This window comes from Grampus griseus (genome assembly GCF_964374135.1).
Source record: "Grampus griseus genome assembly, chromosome: 20".
NCBI classification, from domain to species: domain Eukaryota; kingdom Metazoa; phylum Chordata; class Mammalia; order Artiodactyla; family Delphinidae; genus Grampus; species Grampus griseus.
Genome location: NC_139014.1, coordinates 35,835,441 through 35,851,627, shown reverse-complemented (window position 1 = coordinate 35,851,627; position 16,187 = coordinate 35,835,441).

Genomic DNA, 16,187 nt, shown 5'->3' with positions numbered 1-16,187 from the left:
GCATGGCTCCATGGAAAATGTCCCATAAGCTATGTCACTACTAGACTATAAAATAAGGATTTTTTGTCATTCTTATTTGAGTAACTAAAACACACATGCACATCACTTAGATTTCTCAGAGATTTTATATGTGTGTATATATGGCTCATATGTCCTAATGTGATGAGAAAGGATGTGAGAGCTTGCCATGGCAGTCTAAATTTATCCTTGCTTGTTTTACTCCTTGTGAATACTTGTATACTTGAACCTAGCACCTAGGACTATCTTTTTTTAAAACACCAAAAGTTGAAAATTAGGTCAAGGAGTATGAGCTGACCAAGGAATCTGAACAGTAGTTATCAAAGAAATATAAGAAAACAACAGCAAAATGTGATGCCACAGGAACCAGAACATAAAACCAATATTTTAACCAATCCCTTAGCCTCATCCCATTGTTGAAACTCTCTCCTGACCCTGGCATAGTCTTGAAGATGATGTTGGGTTACAGATGGTTAGGGACAAAGAATAGTGTGGGTTAGGAATAAGTGTGAGGATGAATTTCATGGAAGTGGGTAGGGATCAAGGAGGAGGATTGGTCAAAGTTGGGTTAAGGGAGGACGTAGTAGTTTGACACTGCCCAAGGCAAATTATGTATAAGCAGAAGATATGTGTACTACAGCAACTTAATTCAGAAAAGCTCTTCAATCATTTTAAGTATAATGTTTGCTCATTTTCTAGCAATTCCTGATATCCTGAGTGATTTGCCTATCACATTCACTAATTACTTTATAAACATTATGATGGTCATACTTATTTACTTTCCAGTAATAATTTCAGAATACGAATGGATTTTATTTCACTTTCTGTTTGAAAATCTAGATGGCATATTACTCTCCTTTTTGTAAGCTTCCTAATTGTGGTAATTTTGTTTGATTGAATCTATATTAGGCACTGAAGTAGAAAGGAGAAAAAAATGTGGGTTCATAAAAAGATCCATTAAACCCAACTGTCAACTCTATAGTCAATTCTCAAATATTTTTCTGTTGTTTCAGTAAAATAGAGTGCTATAAATAAACTTAAAAATAATGGTTTTAGGATAAATATCTAAGGTCACATAACCCAATCAAATATAGACAGCATATTTTTCTGGTTTATAAATTTAACACAGACTCATAAAAATTTCTAAAATGACATGGAAATGAAGAGGGCTTCCCTGGTGGCGCAGTGGTTGGGAGTCCGCCGGCCGATGCAGGGGACCTGGGCTCGTGCCCCGGTCCGGGAAGATCCCACATGCCGCGTAGCGGCTGGGCCCGTGAGCCATGGCCACTGGGCCTGCGCGTCCGGAGCCTGTGCTCTGCAACGGGAGAGACCACAGCAGTGAGAGGCCTGAGTACCGCAAAAAAAAAAAAAAAGGAGACATTGTAATGGGTGAGGGTCAGAGGTATATTTTGTGCATATTATCAGGTAATTAAGAAAAAATGGAGCCATTTTGATGTAATTATGCCAATATATTATATTAAAATATAATTTTTTCTTAAAAATGACTATATTAAAACTGTTAAATCAAAATATCTATCCCCATAAAGATCTACGACAAACTCCTATAACATGTAATAGTAAGTATTAAAGAAGGTTCTTAAGCCACACTTTTCCTATTGGGATATTCTGAGAAATAAGGGGTCTAAGTTCAAATTATTTTGAAAAATACTACATACTACCACTGTCTTGCAAGTCTTCAGTGTGCACTAATTAAGGTTATGAAAAACATTTTTTGAAGTCTACTTAAATTAATTTACACTTGTGTTTCCAAAACTACTTTGAGCACAGGACTCTGAATATGGGTATTGGTAAAATGTTACCGATATTTTTTTAATTTATTATTATTATTTTTTTTGTTTTACTTATTTTTACTGAAGTATAGTTGATTTACAATGTTGTGTTAATTACTGCTGCAAGCAAAATGATTCACTTATACATATATATACATTCTTTTTCCATTATGGCTTATCATAATATATTGAATATAGTTCTCTGGGCTATACAGTAGGACCTTGTTACTTATCCATTTTTTATATAAAAGCTTACATTTGTTAACCCCAACCTCCTCCCACTCCATCCCTCCCCTAACACCCTCTCCCTTGGCAACTGCCAGTCTGTTCTCTATGTTCATGATTCTGTTTCTGTTCCATAGACAGTTTCATTTGTGTTATATTTTAGATTCCACATATAAGTGATATCATATGGTATTTGTCTTTCTCTTTCTGACTTACTTCACTTAGTATGATAATCTCTAGTTGTGTCCATGTTGCTGTTCTCTCTTATGGCTGAGAAGTATTCCATTGTATATATGTACCACATCTTTATCTGTCCATTTGTCCATCTGTCAATGGACATTTAAGTTCTTTCCATGTCTTTGTTATTGTGAATAGTGCTGCTATGAACATAGGGGTGCTCATACCTTTTTGAATTATAGTTTTGTCCAGATATATGCCCAGGAGTGGGATTGCTGGATCGTATGGTAATTCTATTTTTAGTTTTCTGAGGAACATCCCTACTATTTTCCACAGTGGCTGCGCCAATTTACATTCCCACCAACAGTGTAGGAGGGCTCCCTTTTCTCACACCCTCTCCAGCATTTATTATTTGTAGACTTTTAATAATGTTACTGATATTTGTTCATATTTATTTATCATTTGTTTCATCCAAAGCATTATGCTGGCTGAGTTCCAACTCAGGTCTGACTGGATTAACAGCTTTATTTCTTAATCCTTATGCTGTACTAATCTCTAATATTCTATAGAAATTTTTATTAATTCTAACAAAGTTTTGGGAGCTTAGCAGTTAATTTTCTAAAAAGAATCATGAATCTCTCCTTCATACCTTTTTTTAATCCATCTTATTGAGATGGAATTGCTACAGTTTTGTTTTGGTTTATTTCCCAAAGCACACAGCTGCTTCCGTAATTGGCACTATAGTCAATCTACACTCCATATCCTTGCCAGAACATATGATTTCAAATTACCCACTGCCAATGCCATTGTTTTAGTGTTAGGTACATTTTCTCTTTGCAGTGAGGGATGTTATTAAAGGCAACTATACAAAACTTACTATTGTATTTGTGGTGAAATTGCTGACATCCCTCATTTCAAGCAATGATTTATAGCCATTGATGTACACAGTACCTGAGGAACCTTTGAAGAAAAAGGAAAGAGGTCTTTGATCAGGATTGGTGTCTGCCCATAAGCAATCATATTTTGTGGAATTATGATAGGGGTGCAGAAGACAATAGAAACCATAATGCAGGAGAAATACAGGTCCCCTGAATAAATGTAGGAAGGAAGGAGTCAGTCAACACTTCAGTGTTTCAGGGGCTTCACCTGCTGATGGAATCTGCCATAATCCAGCTACCTGATAGAAAAACATTGAATAAAACACCATTGACAATTGCAATTAGGCTAGTGAATGCACTTCACCTTTGTGTAGCCCATAATAGAACCCTGCCATACCTCCCACTGACTCTGAGCAACTACTAGAACAGCTTTCTAAATGAAAATATGGAGGCTTAGAAATGCTTGAGGAAAAAAATCTTTGCAGAGACAGAAATTCCAATGGGATCAGAAGACCTGGAGCTACCAAGATAAATTAACATAAATTTGATTGCATTGTATGCCTGAGTTGGTGAACAATGAGACATCCCAGTCACATAAAAATGTATTTTCACTTTGTTCAATTTAGCACACAGTGTTCTCTTAAAGCAAATTCGGGGGGAAACTTTCTCTAGGTCTACTTACAATAAAGTTTTCATTTTTCTAGGACAAATACCTAAAAATCTTGTGGTGATTGAATGTTTAACTTCATAGTAAACTGACAAAATTGGTAGTGATATTGTGATTTATAATAAAAAGTATATATTTAGTCTTTGACTCTTTTATGGCACAGAGCTCCTAAAGCCCTTGGAATTTCCTAACTGATAAGGGCAAAAAATATATTTTTTGTTATGATAATGACGTAAACTTTGGAAAGCCTCTAAGGAGGTGGGGGACCTGGTTGCCAGGACAGCCAATCTTGTGATTAGAGGGTTGGAACTTCCAGTTTCACACCCTGATTTCCAGGGAGTGGGAGGAGATACAGATTGAGTTTAACCACTACTGGCCAATTATCGGTCAATCATGCCTTTGTAATGAAGCCTCCAAAAACCCAAAAGGAGGGAATTCAGAGAATTTCCAGGTTGGTGAAATTATGGAGGTGTTGGGAGAGTGGTGCTCCTGGAGAGAGCACGGAAGCTCTGCAGTATTTCCCCATTCCTTGCCCAATGTATCTCTTCCATCTGGCTATTCCTGAGTTATATATATATATTTTTTAATGTAAATTGATTTATTTGTTTTTTCTTCTAGTTTTATTGAGATATAACTGACAAACAACGCTGTATAAGTTTCAGGGGTACAGCATAATGCTTTGATGTATATATCATTTAAAGATTACTATATAATTTTAGTGAACATCCATAATCTCACATAGATTAAAAATAAAAGGAAAAATTCCCTGTGATGAGAACTACTAGATTTACTCTCTTAACAAATTCCATGTATAACACACCAGTGTTAATTATATTTATCATGCTGTACATTACATCCCTAGTGCTTATTTATCTGATAACTAGTAGTTTGTATCAAAAGTTTGTACTAAATATACCATCTTCATCAAACTCCCACACCCCAACTCCCCACTTCTGGTTACCATGAACTTGATCTCTTTTTTTATGAGTTTGTTTTAGTTTGTTTTTGAAGTATAATTGACTGACAACACCATGTTAGTTCCTGTTGCATAACACAGTGATTACATAGCTCTATACTTTGCAATATGATCACTATGATAAGTCTAGTTATGATCTGTCACTATACAAAGATATTACATTAGAATTGACAATGTTTTCTACTCTATACATTTCATCCAGATGACTCATTCATTTTGTAACTGTAAATTTGTACCTCTTAATTTTCCTTACATATTTCTCTCCTTCCCCAGCCCCATCACATCTGACAACCACTTGTTTGTCCTCTGGATATATGACTCTGTTTTGTTATGTTTATTCATTCCTTTGGTTTTATAGATTCCACAAATAAGTGAAATCATATAGTATTTGTCTTTCTCTGATTTATTTCACTCAGCATAATACAGTATATGCCCATCCATGTTTTGACAAGTGGCAAGATTTCATTCTTTTTATGCCTAAGTAATATTTTATTATATACATATCTATATCACTATATATACATATATATGTATATATATGTATATATATGTATATATGTATATGTATATGTGTGTGTATATATATATATATATATATATATCACGTCTTCTTTATCCATTCATCACTTAGGTTGCTTCCATATCCTGGCTATTGTAAATAATGCTGAAATGAATATAAGACCGCATATATCTTTTCCAATTAGTTTTTCTCACTTTCTTCAAATAAATACCCAGAAGTAGAATTGCTGGATCATATTTTTAATTTATTTTTATTTTTTTTGAGTAATCTCCATACAGTTTTCCAATAGTAGCTGCATGGTTTTACGTCCCCATCAAGAGTACACGAAAGTTCCCTTTTCTCCACATCCTCAACATTTATTATTTCTTGCTTTTTGTGAAGACAGCCATTCCGAAATGTATGAGGTGATATCTCATTGTGGTTTTGATTTGATTTCCCTGATAATTAGTGATGTTGAGTCTCGTTTCGTATACTTGTTGCCCACGTGTATGTTTTCTTCAAAAAAAAATCTATTCAGGTCCTCTGCTCATTTTTTAATTGAGTTTATTGTGTTTTTGATGTTGAGTTGTATGAGTTCTTTGTATATTTTGGATATTAACCCCTTATTAGATATATTGTTTGCAAATATCATCTCCCATTCAGTAGGCAGCCTTTTTGTTTTGTTGATAGTTTCCTTCTCTGGCAAAAGCCTTTTAGTTTGATGCAGTCCCATTTGTTAATTTTTCGCTTTTGTTTCCCTTGCCTGGGGAGACATATCCAAAAATTTATTGCTAAGACTGATGATGTCATAGAGTGTACTGCCTATGCTTTCTTTTAGGAGTTTTTTGGTTTCAGGTCTTACATTTAAATATCGAATCCATTTTGAATTTATTTTTGTATGTGGTGTGAGAAATTAGTCTATTTTGATTCTTTTACATGTGACTGTCCAGCTTTCTCAACACCATTTATTGAAGAGGCTGTCTTTCCCCCCATTGTATATCCTTGCTTCCTTTGTGTTAGATTATATAACCATATAAATGTGGGATGATTTCTGGGTTCTCAGTTCTGTTCCATTGATCTATGTGTCTGTTTTTGTGCTGGTACTGCATTGTTTGATTATTGTAGCTTTGTAGTATAGTTTGATATCAGGAAGAGTGACACCTCCAGCTTTGTTCTTTCTCAAGATTATTTTGGTTAATTGGGTTTGTGTATGTGTGTGTTTCCATACAAATATTAAGATTCTTTGCTCTAGTTCTATGAAAAATGCCATTGGTATTTTGATAGAGATTGCATTGAATCTGTAGATTGCCTTGGGTAGTATGGTCCTTTTAACAATGTTAATTCTTCTAATTCCTGATTATGGTATATTTTTCCATTTGTTTGTGTCATCTTCAATTTCTTTCAACGGTGCCTTATAGATTCCTGAGTACAGGTCTTTTATCTCCTTAGTTACATTTATTCCTGTTATGTTAGTCTTTGCATCTTACAAGGAATGCAGTTGTAAATGGGATTGTTTTATTAATTTCTCTTTAGTTGTTAGTGTATAGAAATGCAACTTTCTTTATATATTTTGTATCCTACAACTTTACTGAATGTATTGATAATTTCTAATAGTTTTTTGGTGACATCTTTAAGGCATATTGATGTAATTGGGGTGTTAATATCCCTTACTATTACTGTGCTATGGTCCATGTTATTCTTTATGTTTTTCCATATTTGCTTTCTGTATTTAGGGGTTCCTATGTTGGGTACATATATATTACAACGGTTATATATTCTTGTTAGATTGATTCCTCTAACATTATGTACTGTCCATTTTTGTCTCTTGTTACAGTTTTTGTTTTAAAGTCTATTTTGCCTGGTATAAATATTGTTACCCAGCTTTATTTTCCTTTTCATTTGCATGGAATAAGTTTTTCCACTGCATCACTTTCAGTCTCTGTGTGTCTTTAGATCTGATGTGAGTCTCTTGTAGGTAGCATATACTTTTAACTCTTGACTAGGGGTTAAGGACACTGACACCCTGTATAGTCAAAAATCAATGTACAAATTTATTATTGGCCCCTCCATCCCACAGTTTCATATCTGTGGATTTTAAGAATTGCAAATCATACAGTATTGCAGTGTTGTTTTTTTTTGAAAAAACTCTGCATATACATTAATCCATGCAGCCATGTTGTTCAAGGGTCAACTGTATACAGGCCCTGTTTTTTTATCCATTCAACCACTCATGTCTTTTGATTAGATTATTTAATCCATTTACATTTAAAGTTATTATCTATTCATATGTACTTATTGCCATTTTGTTCATATTTTCCGGTTGTTTTTTTAAGTTCTTTTTGTTCCTTCTTCCTTTGCTCTCTTCCCTTGTGATTGGATGGTTACCTTAGTATTATGTTTGAATTCCTTTCTGTTTGTTGTGTGTGCATTTATTATAGGTTTTTGGTATTTTGATATTTTATATATATATATATATATATATAATTATTTAGGTTGATGATTGCTTAAGTAGAATACATTCTAATAATACATTTTAACAATCCTGCATCCCCTACAATCCTACAATGTTTCATCATTTTTTTTGAGGTAGGTAATATCTTACATCTTGTTTTGTGTGTCTCTTAACTACTTAATGTGGATATAGATGATTTTTCTACTTTTGTATTTTAACCTCCTACTAGCTTTATAAGTGGTTGTTCAACCGCCTTTACTATATTTTTTGCTTTTTCCTATGAGATTTTTCCTTTTGTAATTTTTTTATATTTCTAGTTATTTTCTTTTCTTTTCTGCTTAGAGAAGTCCCTTTAACATTTCATGTAAAGCCAGTAGAATGATTTCTTTTAGCTCTTGTTTGTCTATAAATCTCTTTCTCTCTTTCTAATCTGAATGATAACTTTATCAGGTACAGGATTCTTGGTTGTATGTTTTGTCCTTTCATCATTTTGAGTAAATTGTGGTCTGCAATGTTCCCCCTGAAAAGTCAGCTGACAGTCATATGGGAGTTCTCTTGTATGTAACTAGTTTGTTTATTTTGGTGTGTATGTGTTTTAAAATTCTCTGTTTATCTTTAATTCTGCCATATTAATTACAACATGTCTTGGTGTGGACCTCTTTTGGTTGATCTTGTTTGGGACTCTGTGCTTCCTGGACCTGAATGTTGGTTTCCTTTCCCAGGTTAAGGAAGTTTTCAGCTATTATTTCTTCAAACAAGTTCTCTGTCCTTTTCTCTCTCTTCTTCTTCTGGGGCCCTATAATGCAATGGTAGTGCACCTGATGTTGTCCTGGATGTCTCTTAAACTATCTTCATTTTTATTTTATTTTTATTTATTTTTGCTTGTGTCAGGTCTTAGTTGTGGTATGTGGGCTCTTTGTTGTGTGTGTGTGGGGGGGCTCTGTAGTTTGTGATACACAGCTCTAGTTGAGGTGCACAAGCTCAGTAGTTGTGGCACATGGGCTTAGTTGCCCTGTGACATGTGGGATCTTAGTTCTCTGACCAGGGATCAAACCAGTGTCCCATGCATTGTAAGGCAGATTCTTTACCACTGGATCACCAGGGAAGTCCCTGTCTTCATTTTTTTAATTTCTTTTTTTTTTCCTATTCAGCTTGCGTTATTTCCACTACTCTGTCTTCCAGTTTGCTGATACATTCGTCTGAGTTATCTAATCCCTGTTGATTGCTTCTAGAGTATTTTTAATTTTTGTTATTGCATCCTCAGTTCTCTCTGCTACTTTTTATGTTTTCTAACTCTTTGTTAAGCTTTTCACTGTGTTTGTCCATTCTTATGCCAAGTTTGTTGAGCATCTTTATGATCATTACCTTGAGCTTTTTATCAAGTGGATTGTTTGTCTCTACTTTGCTTAGGTTTTTGTTTTTTTGTTTGTTTGTTTGTTTTTCCCCCCTGAGGCTTTGCCCTGTTTCTCTGTTTATAATGTATTCCTCTGTCTCCTAATTTTGCCCAATTCTTTGTTTCTATATATTAGGTAGGTCAGTTATGTTTCCTGATCTTATAGAAATAACCTTATGTAGGAGATGTCCAATGGGGCCCAGCCACATGTTCCATTCTGGTTGCCAGAGGTATACGTTCTAGGGGTCCCCCCTATGTGTGCTGTGTCATCCCTTTTGTTGTAGTGGGTCTAACTATTATGAGTACACTAGTAGGACAGGCTTGCTGCATGGCCCATGTGTCCTCAGTTCTGGTTCTGGCCTGCTGTTGAGCAGATGAGCCTCTGGTTTTAATAGGCTAGAGGTAGAACTCCAAAATGGGATTTATATTCACCAGTGTCCTCTCAGTAGCATGACCTCTCAGAGGGGTGACCGTGAGTATCTCTGTTTCTAGGGGGAGTCCAGTTGCCTCCTGCCTTTCTGGGAGGTTCTTCAAGATCAACAAGTGATTCTGACTCAGGCTCCTTTCAGATTACTTCTTTTTCCCTGGGTCTTGAAACATGTGAGTTTTGTGTGTGTGTGCTCTTGAAGATCAGAATTTTGTTTTTCACAACTCTATAGCTCTCCCATACACAAGCTTTGTTAGCCTTCAAAGTCAGATGCCCTGGGGACTTCTCATCCCAATGTGGGACACCTGGGCTGGGGAGCTCAATGTAGGGCTCATGCTCCTAACTCTCTGTGGAGAACCTCTGCAATTGTGATTATTCTCCCATTTTGGTTTGCCTTTTTTTGGGTGTGGGTCTTTACTATACCTTGCCTCCACCCCTCATGTTATTTCTTCTTTATATCTTTAATTGTGGAAAATATTTTCTGTTTATCATCATGTTGTTTACAAATATAGTTGCTCTATAAATAGTTTAAATTTTGCTGTGCTCCTGGGAGGAGGCAAACTCAGGGTCTTCCTACTCTGTCTTCTTGGCCACATCTCTGCTCCTGATACTTTTTTTTGCAAAGCAGAAGTTTTAATTTTGATAAAGTCAAGTTTATCAATTATTTATTTTATTGATTGTGCCCTTGATGTTGCATCTAAAAAGTTTTTTACACACTTAAGGCCATCTAGATTTTCTCCTGTATTATCTTCTAAGTGTTTTACAATTTTGCAATTTACATTTAGGACCATGATTCTTTTTTTTTTTTTTTTTTGTGGTACACGGGCCCCTCACTGCTGTGTCCTGCTGCAGAGCACAGGCTCTGGACACACAGGCCCAGCGGCCATGGCTCATGGGCCCAGCTGCTCCACGGCACATGGGATCCTCCCAGACTGGGTCACGAACCCATACCCCCTGCATCGGCAGGCAGACCTCCAACCACTGTGCCACCAGGGAAGCCCAACCATGATTCATTTCGAGTTAATTTTTATGAGTGTGTAAGTTCTGTGTCTAGTTTCTTTCTTTTTTTTAATTTTTTTATGTGGATGTTCAGTTTTTCCAGCACCATCTGTTGAAGAGACTATCTTTTCTCCATTGTATTGTCTTTGCTCCTTTGTCAAAGATTATTTCACTATATTTACATGGGTATATTTCTGGGCTCTCTACTCTTGTTTTATCAACTGATTTGTCTGTTTTTTTTTTTTTTTTTTTTTACCAATAGTACACTGTCTTTATTACTTTAGCTTTATAGTAAGTCTTGATATCAAGTAGCATCAGTCCTCCAACTTTGTTCTTCTCTGTCAATATTGTGTTGGCCCATATATTTCAATTTAGTTTACTTGTTTTCTTTCTGTTCAGTTTTGAGAGTTTTAAAATATTTTTGATACAAGTCTTTTCCCAGATATGTGATTTGCAAATATTTTCCTCTGGTACAATTTATCATATATAGTTTTTCTTTTCTTTTCCAGTCATGCTTTTGGTGTCATATTTGGTGTCATATTTAAAAATTTAAGAATGTCATATTTTTGTCTAGCTTAAGGTCCTAAAGATGTTTTTTTTTTCCTATAAATGTGCCTAAAAGTGCAAAACTAGCCCTGTGAGGATGAAATCACTTAGGTGATTTCTCTGACTGTATATCTTGTAGATAAAAGGAGATGAAAGATGGCACCTCTGAATATAATTAGGTTAATATATCCTGGTTTACTTTTTTTCTGAATGTGTTTAAGTCATTAAAGAAAAAAATTAAATAAGGATATTCAATTCTATTCATGCAATGAGACTGGAAATTAATTTATTTTTTACATGGACAAAATATTATATACATATAGTGTAGAGTTGTACTCATGAATTTATAAATATTTGAGTACCCATTATGTGACAGGTATTGTGGAGGACATTAGTGATTAAAGTAAAAAGAAAAAAAATCCTTCCCTGCATGGAAAACCTTTTAGTGAAAAATAATATATAATATATGATCTACATCATATATCATATAGGTCATAATGTGATATATGATTCAAATCATATACCTTATGAATATATATATATGTATTTAATTACTTATTCAAAGGAAAGTAAAATAACAATTTATTGTTCCACTTGATGAGTCTATACCCTTAAGTCCTCTTGAGATGAGAGCTGTGAATCAGTTATTTCTTCTATAAATCTCAGTTTCCACATGATTCTGCTGATGCAAGCATCTCCTGAAATAACATAAGTCCAAGATTAAAAGCCATATTTTCCCTGTGTAATGGTTCTTTAATGCCAGGTAAGGACTTTGGTTGGTCAACTTTCTTAGGATTTTTCACTGATATACTTTCATTATACAGTTGACCCTTGAAAAATGTGAGGGTTAGGGGTGCTGATTCCCCATGCAGTAAAATATTAGCGTATAACTTTTTCTGTATCTGTATCTGTGGTTCCATATCCACCAACCATGGATCATGTAGTACTGTAATACATATATAGTGGAAAGAAATCCAAGTATAAGTGGACTTGTGCAGTTCAAACAAATGTTGTTCAAGGGTCACTGTATTCAATTTTTTACATACTTACAGTCCAATTCTAATGTATTCTGTAACTCTATGACTTCAAATTGTATATAGAGTAAAATATTACTATTTTAATAAGGATGATAGGCACACATTACTAAACTATATTTATTATTTTAATATAAACACTACTTTATCACTTTTCATATTATCAAAGTAATTAAACAACCTGATTTTCATTCCAGAAAGGATTTGTGCCTGTGGACACAAATACCTATCACAGAATAGAATACAAATTGGAAAGCATTCAAGGCAGTAGAAAATAGTGATGGAATTGGAAAATAATTGTGGGGAAAATAAAGACAAACAGGTATTTAATAGAATATCTTTTACATTTGTGAAATGCTTAGAATCATTTAGAGCTTTCTAGTACCCAAATCAAGTAGGAAAACTATTAGTTATATAACACAATGCCTAAGAAAAATATAATATTTTTCAGTGGGGTGCAAAACAAATCTGAGACACATTTTTCTCTTGTGTATTTGCATACAAGGGTACTAAGAACACTGGTATAAATATGCTCACCTAGGTAAATGCAAGACTTCAGGTATGGTAACAGAGGTTTTCCTTGTGGAAATCTTATACAAATTATTATTTGTAATTGGAGTAACACACTGATAGCCAAGTTTTAGCTTTCTAGAAGTAGTTATGCTAGTAAATATATGTTATAAAACTTTTTTTTCTTTTTAAGAAGTTAACTGTTGCTGTAACACAAAAAAATTACAATATCATTTGTTTTAAACTATCTTAGATTGTACAGGTGTAAATTTGATCTTTGTATATTTCTGAGTTGGCCCACAATCCAAAGTATGTTCCTTTACTTAGCTTTTTCTGCGTAAGTACAAGAGCACAGACCTATACAGAGAGAGATGTGGAAAGAAAATATTCCCAGCAACAACTATGTTAGAGAGGACTACATAGCTTGAGAAGCCAAGACTTAAGAATAGACACTTAGTATATTTTTTCACTTTCCACTGTTGCTGTTCCCACAAATTTAGTCCATCTTTGTACTATACAGTTATTAAGTCATTTGTTATGCATGATAAATCTATTGTCTTCTAAAGGAGAAGAACCGTGCTTATAGATTGATTCTATGAACATTATCCTACAAGTATTAGAGTCAATCCTCATTCTTCCTAGATTCCATATATGTGAATTGACCTACTTGCTAAAATTTATTTGTTACCCTTAAAGCAATACTTGTACCATTTTCACAGTCATTTGAGGATATAGGAAGAGTGTTGAAAATTTGAGTCACCCAACAGGCATGTTTCCCCCTGATGTCAAATAAGGTAATGCTCTGCCTCCTTGTTTCAACTCTCATATTATAAACAAGTTTCCTCTCTGTGGTCTATTTAGTGCAATATTTTTCTTTTAGTATTTTTCTTCTGTTTAAAATGGCTTTCAAGCATGGTGCTGAAGTGCTGTGTAATGCTTCTAAGCATAAGAAGGATATGATGTGTCTGATGGAGAAAATACATGTGTTAGACAGGCTTCATTCAGGCATGAGTTATAGTACTATTGATCATGAGTTCAATGTATGAATCAACAATATATATTAAATAACATGTCTTTAAACAGAAGCACACACTGAAGAAAAATGTATATATTGGTAATTTAATAAAAAAATATTGTGACCAGAGGCCACAGAAAAACCAAAATCAGTATTTCCCCTAGGAGTAATGGTTCAGTATTTTCTAATTCAGTATTTGCAGCAACTTTATAATACATAACACTCACGAATAACAAGGATGAGCTGTATATTATACCCAAATGTATAATTTTCTAAGATAAAAAGTGTTCTACAATTAATCATCTTTGGTAGTGATTCTATTGATACAATTGTTTGATTTAGTTGATTGATTCTGGTTGTGCAAAGCTTAATTTAAATTTTTATCCAGGTATCTAAGCAATACATCCAACTAGGAACATGAATATTCATATACCTATAAGAATGATATAGTAAATGAGTAGGAACCTATGAGGCCCTCCCAGAACAGATGCCCCCATGTCCTCTGCATCCCTCTTGTTTGTAGAAAAACTATATTTCTAGGACTTCCCTGAGTTCCAAATAATAAATTTAATCAGAAGTGAGAAAATCCAGAAACAGGAGTCAACCAAGACAAAATAATAATAGTTTAACCATTAAACAAATTTATAGACATTTTGTTCCTTCTCAAGAGCTATAGGTAATATTCTGAGCCATATATTTGGGGCTGTTTTGCAGATACTGAAACCCCCACCAGGTGGAAGATGTTAATTCTATATTGACCACAAGCACATAGACCCCAAACAAGTTGGAACCAGAAGGTGGATGATGTTGATTTCTGGTTACCTCAGCACCAATCAATCACAAGAATGCTCATGAACTGATCACAAAACTCACAACCCTCTCCCTCACACAGTCTTTAAAAAACCTTTCCCTGAAAGCCATTGGGAAGTTAAGGTTTTTTGAGCATTAGCTGCCTGCATTCCTTGTTTGGCACCTGCAGTAAATTCTGCAATTTCCTTCAGCACAACCCAGTGCCAGTAGATTGGCTCTACTGTGCACAGGTGACTGGACCCAAGTTTGGTTCTGTAACAATATTCCCAAACTGGAAAGTTATAGTTAAACAATTGAATAATTTCTGACAAAAGAAAGGCAGATACTAACTTGCTATTATTATTACTTCTTCCTTTTTCATAAAAACACAAGATTTTTTTAATTGAAATTTTGTATAATGGTCATTTAAAAGTTCTTACCCTTTTTTACCTTTAAACTCCATTCAATCCCACACAATTTGACATTTAATATATGTCATTCTTTGTATTAGGTTCTATGATACATAAAAAAGTTATGATTAGTACCTTCTTAGGACTCCTAATAATGTGAGTGTTTGGGGCCAGTAATAATTACATTTAGAAAAATAATTAAAACAAAGAAAGTAGTTATATACCATGCTTGGGAGGATCAAAGAAGAATTCACAGAGAGCAGATTCTTGAGCTAATCTTAAGGGATTCTGTCAGTCAGGTTTAAAGAGTATAGCTGAATATATGCAAAGATAAATGAGTATGAGATATTAAAGTCACTTTGCATAACTCAACATGGTTGGAATAGGGGGACCTGCAATGTCTACCCCAAAGAAAAGAAGAATGATTGTGTTTGCTTCAGCCTGCTTCTGTGATAATCTATTGACAACTGCTTGGCAGGTGACATTTTTATAGATAAATTTATTTGTGGAAACACCTTATATTGTAACCTGATTTTTCAGCAGAATAATGAGGGGGCCCTTGGTTCTTATGAAGGAATGAAGGATGGTATGTAAATATTATGCTGCCAGCAATGAGCAAACCACCAAGCAATTTCCAACTGGGTAATATCAGAGAAGAAAATTAGAGGATATGAATAGGAAGATTAGAGATGGCAAAGAGAAGAGAGGGGGAAATATCCACTGTGCCAAACAGTAGCAAAACTGTCATGAAATGATAAAAGAAAGAAATTTAACATTTAGTTAAAGTTATTTTGTTAATACAAACTTTAGTGATTAGCTGATTTGTGGTTAGAATTAGTATCCTTTTATAAAAATTGAAGAAATAAGGACATCTAAGTAAACTAAACGTAAGATCAGTGAACTTCCACTTGTGGGGAGATGAGCTTCATGAGAATGAATATTCAGGTAGGGCTTTCAGATACTGAGGCATAGAAAAGATTATTTTTTCAAATGAACACTGTCATTTGGATCCCAATATGTATTCTACTCCTCTCTCATTAGGAGAGATCTTAAGAAGAATGTGGTCTTAAGACTTGACCCAATACCAAGGCAAGTCCTCTGATTATTCTAAGCCAGTTAATTCAATTTCTTTATTTCCTTTACTTTTGTTAGTGTTTGTTTTAGGAATTCAGGTTTAAATTAATCAGCATAAATTCAATTCCTGGTGAAAGTTATTGGACTAAGGAATACTGAGACTATGAGAGAAACTAAGGGCAGAGCCATAAGATTTGCAAAGAGGACTTCCCTGGTGGTCCAGTTGTTAAAACTCTGTGCTTCCAATGCAGGGGGTGCAGGCTCAATCCCTGGTTGGGGAACTAAGACCCAACATGCTGCATGGTGTG